The sequence below is a fragment of the Triticum dicoccoides genome, chromosome 2A (assembly GCF_002162155.2).
Source record: "Triticum dicoccoides isolate Atlit2015 ecotype Zavitan chromosome 2A, WEW_v2.0, whole genome shotgun sequence".
Lineage (NCBI taxonomy): Eukaryota > Viridiplantae > Streptophyta > Magnoliopsida > Poales > Poaceae > Triticum > Triticum dicoccoides.
Genome location: NC_041382.1, coordinates 666113239 through 666134246, shown reverse-complemented (window position 1 = coordinate 666134246; position 21008 = coordinate 666113239). Strand labels below are relative to the sequence as shown.

The window sequence follows — 21008 nt, the reverse complement described above, 5'->3', positions numbered from 1 at the left end:
CGACGTAGGGAAGAAACGCATAGCGGCATAGGATGTCTTGCACATTTCCCTTTTCAGTTTAATCTCTCGCTTTTATTTAGGACAGAAAGTGAAGTTCCTTTCGTGTGTCGTCACGGCATGAAGATGCAGCAGGCAGGATGGGGCCAAGTATTTGTCGAGGGTCCTACTACAGCCGGCCAGGCTAGCACTCGACTCGATGCCCGTCTACGCAGCCCCGGTACTGCACAGCCGTGCAGGATGCCAAGGCCGTAGCGCCCTTTCAAATCTTGCTCCTACCAGACCAGATACCAGACCAATGAAGCACAGCACTTTTGAGAAGGGAAAAACGTGTCAAACCTCGATCAAAAAAAGAAAAAGAAAGAGAAGCCGAACTACTCCCTCCGTCCCATGATATAAAAGCGTTTTAAAGGAAGGGGTAGGACGGAGTGGAAGACCGAAATACACCAGAAACTGAGTATCAGCCTCGCTCCAGTAAATTCTCAAAATCAAATTTGTTCTGTCGTCCACGTGATGCTGCTCAATGAATATCATCTAGGAGTAGTACTTTCTCTCGAGCGGAATGTGATTGTTTAGCAGCAGAACAACACGAGGTGACAAAACTGATAAACGTTGGGGCCGAAATGGTTCAATCTCTCAACTTTTCTCTAAGTTGTTGCTGGGAAAAGGTAAACGTCCCCAATTTCTCAAAATTGTTGCTGCTTGCTCCTGGCTGGTGTACATTTTCCAATTGACATCAAGTAACGCACTCGAGAAAACGAAAAACGATTCGTCGTCATTCCTAGCACACGTGGCATCGGCATACGTCTTCGGCAGTAATCTTGGCTTATCAGTACGCCTCCTCTACCAATAATACTTGCCCTGGATGGCATCATGTTGCAGCAGCATATTATTGCAGCAAGTCCATCTTAACGTCCGTGACATCGAGTTGCAGTATCTCGGCTCTGCAACGTAGCATGGAACCAATACTGCAATAGCAAGAGCACAAGCATGCGCAAAGAAGCTCATCAGAAATTAATAAAATTGTACTCCAGGGATGTAAATTCATTTCTTATTTATCTACAGATGGTGAATGGGGCTTGAGAGGAGACGTCCACGGTTGAACATGCATCACATGTTTCTTTAAGGGCGCAGAGATACCTGATAAATGGCAAGGAACCTAAACATAGACAAGAAGGATGGTTACCTCGGATTTGTGCGTCCAAGATCACCGTGCACAAACTCCTTAATGTATGTTCCTGCCTGTAAACACATCACAGTCGATCAAACAGGAAACAGAAAACTATGGTACACTTCTAATGAAGATATTTACACAAGCATCCAGCAAATGCTGCATTTTTCCAGCAGTTAGGGCATACAAAATCAGAATGTTTATAGACAGATACTAACTTTGGAGACAAATAACCTACTAACTGGCAAGATAGTACCTGAGTGCATAGATGCAACAAGTAATAGTTTGAGCTGCCTTCAACTTTCTCAATCTCCATCCTGGTTGTCAGATAAATGAAATACAAAGTGATTTTCGAAAGAAGAAAAATAGAACAATGAAACAGATTACATAAAGCTGGAATCAGTCTCAACTCTCACCAATGTATAATCCGTTTCCGCTCCAATGGGCTTCTTCGATGAAGAACCCTTACGGGGGTATTTTGTACAATTTCCTAGAAGGCAGGAAATAAAATAGATGCCATTATGTTTACTTCATAGGGAGTGTTGGCTTAGTGTACCCGAGTAGCAAGATATCAACACAAAATAGTTGAATAAACTCAGGATAAAGTCCCAGTCAATTCATCACATATATACTCATGACAAACAAACTGCCTTAACAAAAGCGCGGATACCCTAGCAAAGAATATCAATCCTGGACAGAAAACAAAAGCAAATATTGACAAAGTTCATCTCATATCTCAACAGGCTTATTCCCCGCTACCTGCCTCAGTACTACTTGCTTAGGTAAAAATAACCCAAAGCTTTACTCCGACACATGGTCACATGCAAAACCCCAACTTATCCAATAAAACAACAAGAGAACAAAATCAAACTAGCTCGGTGGGTTTACTAGTAACCAAATATACTGTACCATATCCTTAATAACTGAAATTTTCTGCAGGTCATCATCCGTCAGAGGACTAGAAGTCCATATGAGGGCAGCATACTGCTTCTGCACACATAAAGTAAGAGTAAACCTTGATGATCAGGTAAGGATTGTGTTGTTTTGCAAGACAAGGCAATGTGTAAGGTAATGTTATGTGATGTGACAAAAAAAATGTAAATGATTAGAATAACTGACACTATCATTTCAGCTAAATGATACTGTCACCAGTTGAATGGAGCACCTGCTTCTCCGCTTCCCCTTCACGCATCATGGCCCATATTTCATTGTCTACCAACTTGAGATTTCTAATTCTGACCTAGAAAATTCAAGTCATAAATATATGATATGCAATCTGTGTTTAACTATGACCTGCAACGTCAATCCAGCATGAATTTGATTCCTTACATGTTTCTTTTCGGAGCTATTAATCTTGTCAGAAATTTGTTGAATTTCAATCGCAGATGGAATTGATCGCACATTCAGGACTTCAATTAGAAATGGACGCCAGATCCAAGCATCCGTACCTGTGTGTGCGAGACATTCAGCATACCATATACCAACAGATACAGTTCCAAACTACAACATTACATCGATATCTTCTCTTCCAGCAGCATGGAACTTGTAGCCATCACCTCTGGAGATGGCACAAACACTCTCTTTAATTATCTCCTACAAAAAAAGGTGCAATGATGTTCAGTTTTGTTGGGTTGGGACCTGACTGTGATGCAGTGTGTTTTACCTCAACTGATGCTTCCCCCATTCTTTCATCATCAATTATCCAACATGACTGACTGACATTTCTTGAAAGCTGACAATGGCAATTAGTAACACGAGGGGTTCAGAATCTTTTTTGAACATCAACAAGTTTAACTGAAGAGCAAACGCACAGGTAGTTTGTTTATGTATATTGAGCATAGGGAAACAAATACCAAGGCGCATGCAACTGCTATTATGGCACAAAGGTACAGTGTAGCCTCTTTAAAAGAAAACTATTTGATTTTGAAACGACATTTTGTATTATTCATAACGACTATTTGAATCTTTTCATCACCTTTAATGAGGTTGGAAAGTGAGTTTACAGAACTACATAGTTCTTGATGGAGTAACCTTCAAGAAAGCAGGTGATTATCGATCAAGAAGGCATTTCATAAGTTTGCTACTAGGGAATTAGTCCTTACCGACAGAAAAAATTGGTGTTCTGATATAATTGACATTCTGGTAATGAACCACACATAGTTCTTGAACATACCTTCAAGTATCTTCCGCCAATATATATGGCCGGCCTTAGGAAGGATATCACAAGATGGCAAGGTTTGGACACCTGAAGAGGAAATCAATTAAGTTGATTTAAAAAAATCAGTATAATATGGCCAATTTCTGGGGGTAAAACAGTATTGCAATAGTACAGTGGGCACCTTTTCAGGAGGCAACTTAAATAAACTACAGAATTCTTGATCTTGAATACCCTCGAGGGACTTGTGGATGAATGAATCTGTTTCACTTAATGTCTGTTTATCATCATATGTTGAGTTCCTTCTAGTATCATTTCCTTCTCTTGACTCTGTTACAACATCAGACAAATCATTATATGAATGAAAATCTGATAAATCCAGAAGGATGATCAAGTTACCTTGTTAGTAAATGACCACTTAAAGGACTTACCTGCTTTCCTTTTACGATTACTGTCATTTGGCAATAAACGTTTGAGCTTCAGTGAAGCATCATCATGAGTATATGTTAAGCGAATTCGAAATGAATTGTTACCGTGCTTAACACCCTGCATGTATTTGTTTAGTCAAGCAATTGTTGGTTGCACAATGCTCCAAGACAAAAGACAATCACAGAAGATCCTACCAGTTGTTTCTCGAGCGATGGTACTATCAGCAGTCTCAGACCCTCCTTCACTGACATGGTTTGTTGAGAAAATATTTCGTCCTTGAACCAATTTTCACTGCCATATTTTTCTTTCATATATAACCTATTAAGAGGGAAAAGGAGAACACATTATGAGAACAACAGTTTAGAATCATCACATGTATTACAAAAACATTAAGATTAGAATGAAACACACACAAAAATAACCATGCACATTTGAGAGCAGGTAAGACATGATCTTAATTGTAATTATCCAGTATCCACCAAAACCAAATTTAGCTCACTGCCGTGAACAGAGTTGGAAGTTCTTTTAACATTGGTTGTGTCAAATATCACCGTATATTCAATTGAGAAGACAACCTTCTAGATTATTGATATGGTTAGTATACACTATATAATGTCATCTCCTTGAATTACCACCGCCATATATTGAATTGAATGTGCAGGTGCTACAGAAAAAAAACTGAAGCAGATATTCTCAAGTAGGGATAGATGGTTACCTGATGGCACGTTCATTCGCTGCTACAACTGCAGGCAGTGAAATTTCTAAAGAAAACCCATCGATTTGATAACCCTCTCTTTGTATTGCTTGAGATACCATTGAAGTAATTATGTCGATACGAGAAATGTCATCAAACGGTACTACACCCTCATCCTGATGGCAGGTGGGTAGCAATATTCCAAAGCAAATAGAGCAGCATGCTCCATCCGTTGATAAACATGAGCAAGACCCGCCTTTTGCGGAGTCATCATGCTCTTCAAGAAATGAATGGAAGAAAGGCACCGTAAGAGATGCACATGAGCAGGCATGGCTAAAGGCTCCAAACATGCGAAAGATGCATCGCACACAAACCTGCAACATGACAGTAACGTTGATGATTTATCTCCAGTTGTGAATTATGTATTAACAGGCAGATCAGCAGAACAATGCAACGGAATGAGAGCCACTGGTCAGAAAAAGCTCCATACACTGTCAACATCGCACACATGTTTACATACACAATAAAGAACAACTGTTTCTCTCTGGTTCACTTTATCTTAATTCTTAAACACAGTCAGAGTTCTCTATATTGCTCCTTACTTCTAGTTCTATAAAGAATTAACACAGATCGAATCAATCAATCAAGGGAGGTGACACAATTTTCGGAATCCCATCTATTTTTTTCGGAATCAATCAATCAAACAATCAACCGCTTTCCTAGCAAATGCTCATCGGATCTATAAAACTGTACATTGGTGCATTAATCTCACTTAACAACTACACAAACAGATATTGAATATGAGAGGAGTGAGGATTCAGCAGCAAAGTTTGTACAGCGAGGAGCTGGTGCATCTACCAACGAAAACCACCGGCCGTCAAAGACGACTGAATTTGGGGTTTCTTCTACTACTTTGCTTCAAGCAGCTAAGTTCATCGCAGAGTAAAAAAAAAGTGACTGAGCTGTTCTCCGAAGGGGAAATTCTAGTCCTGTTGCTCCTTAGGAACAACATCAATCTATAAAGCTGTCGAGATTTCTTCCTTCTAGTTCAGAAGGCTGCCGTAATTTTGAGGGGAAGATAAAAGATGGGTGAGGAGCCGAACCCCGACGGAGAGGAGGTGGTGGACGGCGTGGAGCGGCGGGAAGGATGCCGCCGCGGCCCGCTCGAGGATGCTTCTGGCCTCCGCGTCCGACTCCGCCGCCGCCGCGTGTGTGGCGGTCATGGTGGTCGCCGCGGCTCGTTAAACCCTAGCTAATCCCCCCTGGTGCAGGAGGACTGAGACCGCTACAACTGACAAGGAGCCCGACTAGGTTGAACCGGACCTGTTTCAGAGGGTGTACACACCAAATAAGCATGTCAAACATTTTTCTTTAAAGGCTGCGGTAGGCGGGTGCCCCTATATCTCGCGTTCAGCGAGAGTGGAGGAAGCCTTGCTGAATTGGAGACCGAGATGGGCCGGCCAAGAAGCGCGGGAGGCCACAGCCTCCTTTTTTCTTTTTTTTACGTTTTCTGTTTTTCTGTTTTTCTTTATTTTTGTATTTTTTATACTTAAAAATATTCTATATATATATATATTAGAAAAAAAAACTATACAAAAAACATTTCAAAAATGTTGAAAAAGTATTAAATTTATTTAATCAAGCATTTGGAAAATGTTGAACAAGTATTTGAAAAATGAAAATCAAGCATTTGGAAAATGTTGAACAAGTATTTGAAAAATGATGAACAGGCATTGAAAATTGTTGAACAAGTATTAGAAAAATGTTAATCAATAATTCAGAAAAATGTTGAACAAGTATCTGGAAAATGTTGAACAAGTATTTAAAAAACTAGATAATACCCCGCGCGTTGCTGCGGGATTAGATGAATAAAATGGAAATATGACTTCAATGTTGATCAAATGCATTTAAATTTGTGGTGTTGATGATGTTTGATATCCAATGGGATATTCATATTTACATTGACAATGTTGAACAAATAGACATGTGCACACACAAAGAGATTTATCACTACTGTGTAGGGATTCCGTTCTTCAGTATTTAGGTTTGCTTGCAAGAGCACTGAAATAATTATCCTCTATGTAATCATAGGTTTCAGCAGGTTGTTTAAGGCGCTTATAATTTTTTCCTCATATGCACTGTAGTTTATATCAATAACTGAACCAAGATATGTTGTACTTAGATTTCTGCTGAAACTTCAATCGCAACTTATAATTAATTAAATACCGAAGTGATCTAGGAAATGAACTGAATGATGATTATTTACCAAATTATTTATCAAAAAAAGTACTACACCTCAGATCGAGGACCCAAAAAAAATATCAAAAGCTCCAACATTTCCAACAGCTATTAAATCAAGATTGAACTATGCCATAGAAGCAAATGTGGTAGCGGTGGGGAACAGGGAGCTGCTGAATCCTTCTTTTAGGCCGATGGCGACAGCCTATATATATACCTAAATTGCCATCTTATCACTTTGAATTGTAGCATGCTTAATTTGGACTTCTTCCGCACAATCGACAAAGTTCAAGGGGCTGATAAAAATATCCTTTGATGGAAAGTATCTGTCTCACATTGAACTGATTTCTTCAGAACTACATATCAAATTCTTGTGGCCATTGTGTTAAAAAATAAATCTGATGGTCATTTATATGTTTACCCCATAAGGTACAATGTTCCTGGTTATTCTGAATTTGACAGACTGGTCTAAGCACATTATTCCCCCCTTTTCACACCTGCAGAAATCGACAAATGTGATGTCGATGTTGGCCCATAATGCACCTTCAGGTAATGAGATGGCTTGTGCCGGGGAAGGTGTACATATAGCTTCACGTGGGATTGGATGATTTGACCTACATTATTCTGTTTTCTTGTTCATTTGTCCTTGTTTCAATTAGTTTCTAAATTCTTTAGCCAAGAAAATACATATGAAATGACCTGAGTACCCTCATACTGGTAGGACCCAATCAAATTGATGGTTTTGTTTTCTCTTCATCACGTTCATCAGCTCATCACACACAGAGAGGTGAAGCATCCCTGCGTTGTCATCAGCCATGGTGCCATTGCCGCCCCAGGTGCAGGCTCTCTCTGTGTGCAGATGCAGCCGTTGCATCACTGACACAGGAGGAGTCGCAGCAGCGAACACAAAGGCAAACGCCAGATGCGTTGCACCCTGTCGTGCCGGCGGCACCACTTCTCTCAGACGTTTTGGTGCGGGCATCACACAGGGAGGCCCAGAGTGCCATGTCGCGTCGCTTGGTTCAGTCGACGGGCACCACTGCTGGGCGCTGGCATCAGATGCAGGGACCGGCACGGTGGTCCGGAACTCCGGATACCCCAGCAGCCGCTTAGCGTTCGGCCCATCGGTTCTCTTTCTACCTACGCGTGCATGAACCGTGTGACGGAGAGGCTGATCAGCCGGAGGCTCATACCGAGGTAGGGCAGGTGAGGCGTGCGAGATAGAAAGGCGTACCATGTAGTGAAGCCCTTGATGAGCGCGGGAATCGCGGAGCCGGCGGCACGGGCAGTTGCCGAACATGGCCAGTTAGGAGTAGGGCGACGCCGTGGGCGGTGGCTGCATGACGGAGGCGTCGTCTCCCATCGACGGCCAACTGTTTCTAGGAGCTTCCACCCAGCGCCTCCTCGAGACCTGTACCAGCAGGTGACTGCATCGACAATAGGGGGCTTCAAATTCGTCTACTCTAGTATGATGATTTTCCATGGGAGAAACCTCACCAATCCCCTCGAGCAGAAGGGCTCGCTATTGCTCCTGTGGTGATGACAGAAATTGTGCGGTTGCATCGCTTAAAGGGGAGAAGAACTCCATATGTTACTCCTCCATTTATTCCGTGGAGAAGATGAAGAGGAATTGGCACAGTAGCAAATGGGGGAATTAATCGGGGAGATGACAGGGCGTAGCACCGCAGCCAGACTTTCGTCTTAATTTCTTCAAAAAAAAAGAAAATAGAAACAATGATGTACGCTCACGTTGCTTTACCAGAGGTCAAAAAAATCAGGTATTGGGAGGTACCATGCGTGGGACCTGGATGATGATGTGGACATGCTGCATGTCAAGAGAAATATGGTAGTGGGGATGAACTATTATAGTATTATAGATGCTAACCAAGCATTCGGAGTCCCGAATGAGATCACGGACATGACGAGGAGCTCCGGAATGGTCCGGAGGTAAGGATCGATATATAGGACGATGATATTTGGACACCGAAAGAGTTTCAGGAGTTACCGGGTAGTCATCGGATCACCGAAAGGGGTTTCGAGAAGCCCCGAGAGGATGATGGGCCTATCGGGCCAATAGAGGGGAGCACACCAGCCCACAAGGGGCTGGCGCACCCCCTATGGCAGTCGGCCTATGGGAGAAAAGGAAGGAGGGGGATTCGTCCTCCCCCTTCCTTTCCTCTCCCCCTTTCCTTTCCCTCCGGCACAAATATGCAAGGGGGCAGCTTGGGGCAGGAGCCCAAGTGGGATTCGGCTCCACTTGGAGCGCCTCCTGGCTGCCTCCCCTCTCCCCCATCTATATATATGTGGGAGGAGGCGCCACACATAGCTCACGACAATCTCTTAGCCGTGTGCGGCGCCCCTCTCCACAGTTTCGTCCCCTGGGCATATTTTCGTAGTACTTAGGCGAAGCCCTACGGAGATAGCATCATCATCATCGTCATCACGCCGTCGTGTTGCCGGAACTCATCTATTACGTCGCCCGTCTTACTAGATCAAGAAGGTGAGGACGTCACTGAGTTGAATGTGTGCTGAACGCGGAGGTGTCGTACGTTCGGTACTTGATCAGTTGGATCGCGAGGAACTTCGACTACATCAACCGCGTTACTAAACGCTTCGCTTACGGTCTACGAGGGTACGTAGACACACTCTCCCCTCTCGTAGCTATGCATCTTCATAGATAGATCTTGCGTGTGCGTATAATTTTTTTTATTTTCCATGCAATGTTCCCCAAAATGTTATAACTTTGTATTACTCTCCGATCTATCCGTTTGGTTTGACCAACTAGATTGACTTATCTTCAGCGGGGGAGGTGCTTTGTGATGGGTTCAATCTTGCGGTGCTCTACCCCAATGACAGAAAGAGACAATACATGTATTTGTATTGTTGCCATTAAGGATAAAACGATGGGGTTTATTCATAATAGTTGAGTTTACTTTGTCTACATCATGCCATCTTGCTTAAAACGTTAATATGTTTTTATTAACTTAGTACCCTAAATGCATGCTGGATATCGGTCGATGGGTGGAGTAATAGTAGTAGATGCATGCAGGAGTCGGTCTACTTGTCTCGGACGTGATGTCTATATACATGATCATTGCCTTGAATATCGTCATAACTATGCGCTTTTCTATCAATTGCCCCACAATAATATGTTTACCCATCGTATGCTATGTGTTCGAGAGAGAAGCTTCTAGTGAAAACTATGGCCGCGGGTCTACTTTTATCATATATAAAACATAAAAATATCTTGCTGCAATTTTTCTATTTTATTTTATTTTATCTTTGCAATTTATCTATCTACCACTACAAGATTTAATCCTTGCAAGTAACCGCCAAAGGGGATTGACAACCCTCTTATTTGTGTTGGGTGCAAGTATTTGCTTTTATGTGTGCAAGTGCTGCTAACGGTTTTCTGTGGTTCTCATACTAGATTGATAATCTTGGTTCTTAAGGGAAATACTTATCTCTACTGTACTGCATCTCCTCTCCTCTTCGAGGAAATCCCAATGTAGCTCACAAGTAGTAGATGTTTTGCAAGCTTTGAACAACGGAGTAATCCCAACAAGATGGAATGAGACGACCATTGTTCTAATTCCAAAGGTATTGAATCCTGAAAAAATTACTCAATTCTGTCATATCTCGTTATGGAATGTGATTTGTAAAGTGATTAGCAAGGTTCTAGCAAATACATTAAAAAGTATTCTTCCATAGGTGGTTGGAGAATCGCAAAGTGCTTTTGTTCCGGGGAGGCTAATCACTTACAACATTCTTATTGCCTATGAAAGTATTCATAGAATAAAGAAGAAAGTTGGGAACCACGGCTTATAAAGCTTATGATAGGGTTAAGCGGTGTTTTTTTGGAGGGTATTATGCTCAATATCGGGTTTGATGATAGATGGGTATGGTTGATCATGGTCTGTGTGAAGTCGGTCACTTATACTGTCAAGTTTAATTCATACGAGACACAACGGTTTACCCCTTCTAGGGGCCTCCGGCAAGGTGACCCTCTGAGCCCGTAATTATTCATCTTGGTTGCTGAAGCTTTGTCTATGATAATTTCAGATGCTGAGGAGAGAGGCCTTATTGAGGAGGTGAAACTATGCTAGGAGGCCCCCTCTATTTCTGTTTTTTCGGATGAGTCTTTAATTCCGATGAAAGCTGATGTAAGTAATGCAAATTGTTTGAAAGTGGTCCTTGATGACTATTTCGTGCTTCTGGACACCTGGTTTGGGAAAGTAAGTGTAGTATCTATTTCAGTCCAAAAACTGTTGTTGAAAAAAGGGTGGAAGTGTGCACTGTGTTGAACATCATGGTTGAAGCTCTGTCAGATAAATATTTCGGTTTGCCAATGATGATAGGGCTGATAAAAGTGATAGCTTCCAATATTTGATTGATAGGATTTGTCAGTTGGTGCAAGGATGGAAGGAGAAAATTGGAGGGAAGGAGGTGCTTCTAAAGGTCATGGCTCAAGCATTGCCGACATTTGTGATGTCTGTATTTAGGATCCCAAAGAAAATTTGCAAAGGATTTCTGATGCAATTTCACAATGTTGGTGGGGTGACGATGTCAGTAACAAAAGGATTCATTGGTTCGCGTGGTGGAAACTTTGTGTCACAAAGGACAGAGGTGACATTGGTCTTAGAGATTCATCGGAGGCTGATTTCCGAGCCTAAGGGCATCTCCAGCCGTTGGCCCCCAATCGCCGCCTGGGGGTGAGTCGGCGCAAAAATTGGGCATGGGGGCGAGTGTTGGGGAACGTTGTAGAAAACAAAAATTTTCCTATGGTTTCACCAAGATCCATCTATGAGTTCATCTAGCAACGAGTAATCGGATGCATCTACATACCTTTGTAGATCGCGAGCGGAAGCGTTCAAAGAACGGAGATGAGGTAGTCGTACACGACGTGATCCAAATCACCGGAGATCCTAGCACCGAACGGACGGCACCTCCGCGTTCAACACACGTACGGTCAGCGTAACGTCTCCTTCTTCTTGACCCAGCAAGGGGAAAGGAGAGGTTGAGGAAGATGGCTCCAGCAGCAGCACGACGGCGTGGTGGTGATGGAGCTGCAGTACTCCGTCAGGGCTTCGCCAAGCACTATTGAGGAGGAGGAGGTGTTGGAGAGGGAGAAGGAGGCAACCAAAGGCGTGTCTCAAAAAGCCCTCCTTCCCCCACTATATATAGGAGGGCCTAGGGGGGGCGCCGGCCCTAGGAGATCCAATCTCCTAGGGGGGCGGCGGCCAAGGGAGGTTTCCCTCCCCCCCAACGCACCTAGGGGTGCCTTCCACTTGTGGGACTCTTCCCCTTTTGAAACCCTAGGCGCATGGGCCTCTTGGGGCTGGTGCCCTTGGCCCATGTAGGCCAAGGCGCACCTCCTACAGCCCATGTGGCCCCCGGGGCAGGTGGCCCCACCCGGTGGGCCCCCGGGACCCTTCCGGTGGTCCCGGTACAATACCGGTGACCCGAAACTTGTCCCAATGGCCGAAACAGCACTTCCTATATATAATTCTTTACCTCCGGACCATTCCGGAACTCCTCATGACGTTCGGGCTCTCATCCGGGACTCCAAACAACATTCGGGTTACTGCATATACATATCCCTACAACCCTAGTGTCACCGAACCTTAAGTGTGTAGACCCTACGGGTTCGGGAGACAGGCAGGCATGACCGAGACGACTCTCCGGTCAATAACCAACAGCGGGATCTGGATACCCATGTTGGCTTCCACATGCTCCACGATGATCTCAACGGATGAACCACGATGTCGAGGATTCAATCAACCCCGTATACAATTCCCTTTGTCAATCGGTATGTTACTTGCCCGAGATCTGATCGTCGGTATCCCAATACCTCGTTCAATCTCGTTACCGGCAAGTCACTTTACTCGTACCGTAATGCATGATCCCGTGACCAGACACTTGGTCACTTTGAGCTCATTATGATGATGCATTACCGAGTGGGCCCAGTGATACCTCTCCGTCATACGGAGTGACAAATCCCAGTCTTGATCCGTGTCAACCCAACAGACACTTTCGGAGATACCCGTAGTATACCTTTATAGTCACCCAGTTACGTTGTGACGTTTGGTACACCCAAAGCACTCCTACGGTATCCGGGAGTTACACGATCTCATGGTCTAAGGAAAAGATACTTGACATTGGAAAATCTAGCAAACAAACTATACGATCTTATGCTATGTTTAGGATTGGGTCTTGTCCATCACATCATTCTCCTAATGATGTGATCTCGTTATCAATGACATCCAATGTCCATAGTCAGGAAACCATGACTATCTGTCGATCAATGAGCTAGTCAACTAGAGGCTTACTAGGGACATGTTGGTGTCTATTATTCACACATGTATTACGATTTCCGGATAATACAATTATAGCATGAATAAAGACAATTATCATGAACAAGGAAATATAATAATAATGCTTTTATTATTGCCTCTAGGGCATATTTCCAACAGTCTCCCACTTACACTAGAGTTAATAATCTAGTTACATTGTGATGAATCGAACACCCATGGAATTCTGGTGTTGATCATGTTTTGCTCTAGGGAGAGGTTTAGTCAACGGATCTGCTACATTCAGGTCCGTGTGTACTTTACAAATATCTATGTCTCCATCTTGAACATTTTCACGAATGGAGTTGAAGCGACGCTTGATGTGCCTTGTCTTCTTGTGAAACCTGGGCTCCTTGGCAAGAGCAATAGCTCCAGTGTTGTCACAGAAGAGCTTGATCGGCCCCGACGCATTGGGTATGACTCCTAGGTCGGTGATGAACTCCATCACCCAAATCGCTTCATGCGCTGCCTCCGAGGCTGCCATGTACTCCGCTTCACATGTAGATCCCGCCACGACGCTCTGCTTGCAACTGCACCAGCTTACTGCCCCACCATTCAAAATATACACGTATCCGGTTTGTGACTTAGAGTCATCCAGATCTGTGTCGAAGCTAGCGTCGACGTAACCCTTTACGACGAGCTCTTCGTCACCTCCATAAACGAGAAACATTTCCTTAGTCCTTTTCAGGTACTTCAGGATATTCTTGACCGCTGTCCAGTGTTCCTTGCCGGGATTACTTTGGTACCTTCCTACCAAACTTACGGCAAGGTTTACATCAGGTCTGGTACACGGCATGGCATACATAATAGAACCTATGGCTGAGGCATAGGGGATGACACTCATCTCTTTTATATCTTCTGCCGTGGTCGGACATTGAGCCGAGCTCAATTTCACATCTTGTAACACAGGCAAGAACCCCTTCTTAGAATGATCCATATTGAATTTCTTCAATATCTTATCAAGGTATGTGCTTTGTGAAAGACCTGTGAGGCGTCTCGATCTATCTCTATAGATCTTGATGCCTAATATATAAGCAGCTTCTCCAAGGTCCTTCATTGAAAAACTCTTATTCAAGTAGGCCTTAATGTTGTCCAAGAGTTCTATATCATTTCCCATCAAAAATATGTCATCTACATATAATATGAGAAATGCTACAGAGCTCCCACTCACTTTCTTGTAAACACAGGCTTCTCCATAAGTCTGTGTAAACCCAAACGCTTTGATCATCTCATCAAAGCGAATGTTCCAACTCCGAGATGCTTGCACCAGCCCATAAATCGAGTGTTGGAGCTTGCACACCTTGTCAGCATTCTTAGGATCGACAAAACCTTCCGGTTGCATCATATACAATTCTTCCTTAAGGAAACCATTAAGGAATGCCGTTTTGACGTCCATTTGCCATATTTCATAATCATAGAATGCGGCAATCGCTAACATGATTCGGATGGACTTTAGCTTCGCTACCGGTGAGAAAGTCTCATCGTAGTCAACCCCTTGAACTTGTCGATAACCCTTAGCGACAAGCCGAGCTTTATAGATGGTCACATTACCATCCGCGTCTGTCTTCTTCTTAAAGATCCATTTTTTTTCTATGGCTCGCCGCTCAACGGGCAAGTCAGTCAAAGTCCATACTTCGTTTTCATACATGGATCCTATCTCGGATTTCATGGCTTCTAGCCATTTGTCGGAATCCGGGCCCGCCATCGCTTCTTCATAGTTCGAAGGTTTACCGTTGTCTAACAACATGATTTCCAAGACAGGGTTGCCGTACCACTCTGGTGCGGAACGTGTCCTTGTGGACCTACGAATTTCAGTAGGAGCTTGATCAGAAGTATCTTGATCATCATCATTAACTTCCTCTCTAGTCGGTGCAGGCACCTCAGGAACATTTTCTTGAGTTGCGCCATTTTCTGGTTCAAGAGGTAATACTTCATCAAGTTCTACTTTCCTCCCACTTACTTCTTTCGAGAGAAACTCTTTCTCTAGAAAGGATCCATTCTTGGCAACAAAGATCTTGCCTTCGGATCTGAGGTAGAAGGTATACCCAATAGTTTCTTTAGGGTATCCTATGAAGACGCATTTTTCTGACTTGGGTTCGAGCTTTTCAGGTTGAAGTTTCTTGACATAAGCATCGCATCCCCAAACTTTTAGAAACGACAGCTTAGGTTTCTTTCCAAACCATAATTCATACGGTGTCGTCTCAACGGATTTCGATGGTGCCCTATTTAAAGTGAATGCGGCAGTCTCTAAAGCATAGCCTCAAAAAGATAGCGGTAAATCGGTAAGAGACATCATAGATCGTACCATATCCAATAGAGTGCGACTACGACGTTCGGACACACCATTACGCTGAGGTGTTCCAGGCGGTGTGAGTTGTGAAACTATTCCACATTTTCTTAAGTGTGTGCCAAATTCGTGACTCAAGTATTCTCCTCCACGATCTGATCATAGAAACTTGATTTTTCTGTCACGTTGATTTTCAACCTCACTCTGAAATTTCTTGAACTTTTCAAAGATTTCAGACTTGTGTTTCATTAAGTAGATATACCCATATCTACTCAAGTCATTAGTGAGGGTGAGAACATAACGATAGCCACCGCGAGCCTCAACACTCATTGGACCGCACACATCAGTATGTATGATTTCCAATAAGTTGGTTGCTCGCTCCATTGTTCCTGAGAACGGAGTCTTGGTCATTTTACCCATGAGGCATGGTTCGCACGTGTCAAATGATTCATAATCAAGAGACTCTAAAAGTCCATCTGCATGGAGCTTCTTCATGCGTTTGACACCTATGTGACCAAGGGGGCAGTGCCACAAGTATGTGGGACTATCACATCAACCTTACTTCTTTTGGCACTCACACTATGAACATGTGTAGCATTACGCTCGAGGAAAAATAAACCATTCACCATAGGAGCATGACCATAAAACATATCTCTCATATAAATAGAACAACCATTATTCTCGGATTTAAATGAGTAGCCATCTCGAATTAAACGAGATCCCGATACAATGTTCATGCTCAAAACTGGCACTAAATAACAATTATTGAGGTTCAAAACTAATCCCGTAGGTAAATGAAGAGGTAGCGTGCCGACGGCGATCACATCGACCTTGGAACCATTCCTGACGCGCATCGTCACCTCGTCCTTCGCCAGTCTCCGCTTATTCCGCAGCTCCTGCTTTGAGTTACAAATGTGAGCAACTGCACCGGTATCAAATACCCAAGAGCTACTACGAGTACTGGTAAGGTACACATCAATTACATGTATATCACATATACCTTTTGTTTTGCCGGCCTTCTTGTCCGCCAAGTATTTGGGGCAATTCCGCTTCCAGTGACCACTTCCCTTGCAATAAAAGCACTCAGTCTCGGGTTTGGGTCCATTCTTTGGCTTCTTCCCGGCAGCTTGCTTGCCGGGCGCGGCAACTTCCTTGCCGTCCTTCTTGAAGTTCCTTTTACCCTTGCCCTTCTTGAACTTAGTGGTTTTATTGACCATCAACACTTGATGTTCCTTCTTGACTTCTACCTCTGCTGATTTCAGCATAGCAAATACTTCAGGAATGGTCTTTTCCATCCCCTGCATATTGAAGTTCATCACAAAGCTCTTGTAGCTCGGTGGAAGCGACTGAAGGATTCTGTCAATGACCGCGTCATCCAGGAGATTAACTCCCAGCTGAGTCAAGCGGTTATGTAACCCAGACATAGTGAGTATGTGCTCACTGACAGAACTATTTTCCTCCATCTTACAGCTGAAGAATTTGTCGGAGACTTCATATCTCTCGACCCGGGCATGAGCTTGAAAAACCATTTTCAGCTCTTCGAACATCTCATATGCTCCATGTCTCTCAAAACGCTTTTGGAGCCCCGGCTCTAAGCTGTAAAGCATGCCGCACTGAACGAGGGAGTAGTCATCGGTACATGCCTGCCAAGCGTTCATAACGTCTTGTTCTGCAGGAGAACAGGTGCGTCACCCAGCGGTGCTTGTAGGACATAATCTTTCTTGGCAGCTATGAGGATGATCCTCAGGTTCCGGACCCAGTCCGTATAGTTGCTGCCATCGTCTTTCAGCTTGGTTTTCTCTAGGAACACGTTGAAGTTGAGGACTACGTTGGCCATTTGATCTACAAGACATATTGTAAATATTTTAGACTAAGTTCATGATAATTAAGTTCATCTAATCAAATTATTTAATGAACTCCCACTTAGATAGACATTCCTCTTCTAGTCATCTAAGTATAACATGATCCGAGTCAACTAGGCCGTGTCCGATCATCACGTGAGACGGACTAGTCAACGTCGGTGAACATCTTCATGTTGATCGTATCTTCTATACGACTCATGCTCGACCTTTCGGTCTTCTGTGTTCCGAGGCCATGTCTGTACATGCTAGGCTCGTCAAGTCAACCTAAGTGTTTGCATGTGTAAATCTGTCTTACACCAGTTGTATGTGAACGTTAGAATCTATCACACCCGATCAACATGTGGTGCTTCGAAACAACGAACTGTCGCAAGGGTGCACAGTTAGGGGAAACACTTCTTGAAATTATTATGAGGGATCATCTTATTTACTACCGTCGTTCTAAGTAAACAAGATGCAAAACATGATAAACATCACATGCAATCAAATAATAAACGTGACATGATATGGCCAATATCACATAGCTCCTTTGATCTCCATCTTGGGGCTCCATGATCATCTTGTCACCGGCTTGACACCATGATCTCCATCATCGTGTCTCCATGAAGTTGCTCGCCAACTATCACTTCTACTACTATGTCTAACGTGTTTAGCAATAAAGTAAAGTAATTTACATGGCGTTTCTCAATGACACGCAGGTCATACAAAAAATAAAGACAACTCCTATGGCTCCTGCCGGTTGTCATACTCATCGACATGCAAGTCGTGATTCCTATTACAATAGCATTAACATCTCATACATCACATATAGATCATTCATCATTCATCACAACTTTGGCCATATCATATCACAAAGCACTTGCTCCAAAAACAAGTTAGACGTCCTCTAATTGTTGTTGCAAGTTTTACGTGGCTGAATTAGGGTTCTAGCAAGAACGTTTTCTTACCTACGTGAAAGCCACAACGTGATTTGTCAACTTCTATTTACCCTTCATAAGGACCCTTTTCGTCGAATCCGCTCCAACTAAAGTGGGAGAGACAGACACCCGCCAGCCACCTTATGCAAGTAGTGCATGTTGGTCGGTGGAACCGGTCTCACGTAAGCGTACGTGTAAGGTTGGTCCGGGCCGCTTCATCCCACAATACCGCTGAAGCAAGATAAGACTAGTAGCGGCAAGAAAGTTGACAACATCTACGCCCACAACAAATTGTGTTCTACTCGCGCAAGAAGAACTACGCATAGACCTAGCTCATGATGCCACTGTTGGGGAACGTTGCAGAAAACAAAAATTTTCCTACGGTTTCACCAAGATCCATCTATGAGTTCATCTAGCAACGAGTAATCGGATGCATCTACATACCTTTGTAGATCGCGAGCGGAAGCGTTCAAAGAACGGGGATGAGGTAGTCGTACATGACGTGATCCAAATCACCGGAGATCCTAGCATCGAACGGACGACACCTCCGCGTTCAACACACGTACGGTCAGCGTAACGTCTCCTTCTTCTTGATCCAGCAAGGGGGAAGGAGAGGTTGAGGAAGATGGCTCCAGCAGCAGCACGACGGTGTAGTGGTGATGGAGCTGCAGTACTCCGTCAGGGCTTCACCAAGCACTATTGAGGAGGAGGAGGTGTTGGAGAGGGAGAAGGAGGCAACCAAAGGCGTGTCTCAAAAAGCCCTCCTTCCCCCACTATATATAGGAGGGCCTAGGGGGGCGCCGGCCCTAGGAGATCCAATCTCCTAGGGGGGCGGCGGCCAAGGGAGGTTTCCCTCCCCCCCAAGGCACTTAGGGGTGCCTTCCACTTGTGGGACTCTTCCCCTTTTGAAACCCTAGGCGCATGGGCCTCTTGGGGCTGGTGCCCTTGGCCCATGTAGGCCAAGGCGCACCTCCTACAGCCCATGTGGCCCCCGGGGCAGGTGGCCCCACCCGGTGGGTCCCCGGGACCCTTCCGGTGGTCCCGGTACAATACCGGTGACCCGAAACTTGTCCCGATGGCCGAAACAGCACTTCCTATATATAATTCTTTACCTCCGGACCATTCCGGAACTCCTCGTGACGTCCGGGATCTCATCCAGGACTCTGAACAACATTCGGGTTACTGCATATACATATCCCTACAACCCTAGCGTCACCGAACCTTAAGTGTGTAGACCCTACGGGTTTGGGAGACAGGCAGGCATGACCGAGACGACTCTCCGATCAATAACCAACAGTGGGATCTGGATACCCATGTTGGCTCCCACATGCTCCACGATGATCTCATCGGATGAACCACGATGTCGAGGATTCAATCAACCCCGTATATAATTCCCTTTGTCAATTGGTATGTTACTTGCCCGAGATCCGATCGTCGGTATCCCAATACCTCGTTCAATCTCGTTACCGGCAAGTCACTTTACTCGTACCGTAATGCATGATCCCGTGACCAGACACTTGGTCACTTTGAGATCATTATGATGATGCATTACCGAGTGGGCCCAGTGATACCTCTCCGTCATACGGAGTGACAAATCCCAGTCTTCATCCGTGTCAACCCAACAGACACTTTCGGAGATACCCGTAGTATACCTTTATAGTCACCCAGTTACGTTGTGACGTTTGGTACACCCAAAGCACTCCTACGGTATCCGGGAGTTACATGATCTCATGGTCTAAGGAAAAGATACTTGATATTGGAAAACTCTAGCAAACGAACTATACGATCTTATGCTATGTTTAGGATTGGGTCTTGTCCATCACATCATTCTCCTAATGATGTGATATCGTTATCAATGACATCCAATGTCCATAGTCAGGAAACCATGACTATCTGTTGATCAACGAGCTAGTCAACTAGAGGCTTACTAGGGACATGTTGGTGTCTATTATTCACACATGTATTACGATTTCCGGATAATACAATTATAGCATGAATAAAGACAATTATCATGAACAAGGAAATATAATAATAATGCTTTTATTATTGCCTCTAGGGCATATTTCCAACAGCGAGTTGGTCCCCAGCCGCTGGCCCTAGGGCCGCCCCCAGGCACGTTTTAAAATAAAAGAAGTTCAGCAAAGTTCGGCTTAAACACGATAAAATTCGGCCAAACACGATAAATTTCGGCCAAACACGATAAATTTCGGCACATTTCGGCGAAGTTCGCGGATTTTCATTACATAGCACATATACTATGTAATGTCGCTGCCATCTTCGTCGTCGGCCTTCTCCTCCTTGACGCGGGCGCTCCTGCTAGACCCCTGCCCGGCGTCGCCATGGCGGACTGGTGGCGGCGCATCGTCGTTGTCGTCGTCGTCACTGTCACAGATGACGACGACTCCGCCTTCGTCACGGCCGCGTCGACGCTCCGCGAAGCGAAGCAGGGTGGCGCGCTGGCGCTCCTTCGCCTTCTCCAGGCGCTCCTTCTCCATTGCTATGGAGTCCCTGCACGCCCATTCCAGGGCCGCGTCGTCGTCGTCGAGCTCCGTCGTCACCGGCGCGGCCGGCTCCTTCTTCACCGGCGCGAGCCCCGGCTCGGTCTTCACCGGCGCGAGCCATGGCTCCGTCTTTGGCTTGACGAAGCACGGAGGAGGAGCCGACGAGTAGGCGCGCCGGCCGCCCTCGTTGATGACGATGCCGGCGCTGCGAGTGCGCCGGCCGAGCGGCGTCTCCGCCGCGGGCTCGGCCTTGACGCCGAGCAGGGCAGGAGTGCCGGAGGAGTGCGATGAAGATCGGGAGGAGGAAGAAGAGGAGGAGGACCCGAACCTCCTTGGCGCCCATGGCCCGGTGCGTCGGTGCTGTGCCGGGGCGGCCGCCCTCGCCGGGTACGCCAACGGCGGGTCGTTGC

General features: G+C 44.9%; 1 pseudogene; it reads right to left on the bottom strand.

Annotated features, from left to right (window-relative positions):
• Positions 1–511: 511 nt before the first annotated feature.
• Positions 512–5750, bottom strand: LOC119356082 (annotated as a pseudogene).
• Between the last annotated feature and the right edge of the window lie 15258 nt (positions 5751–21008).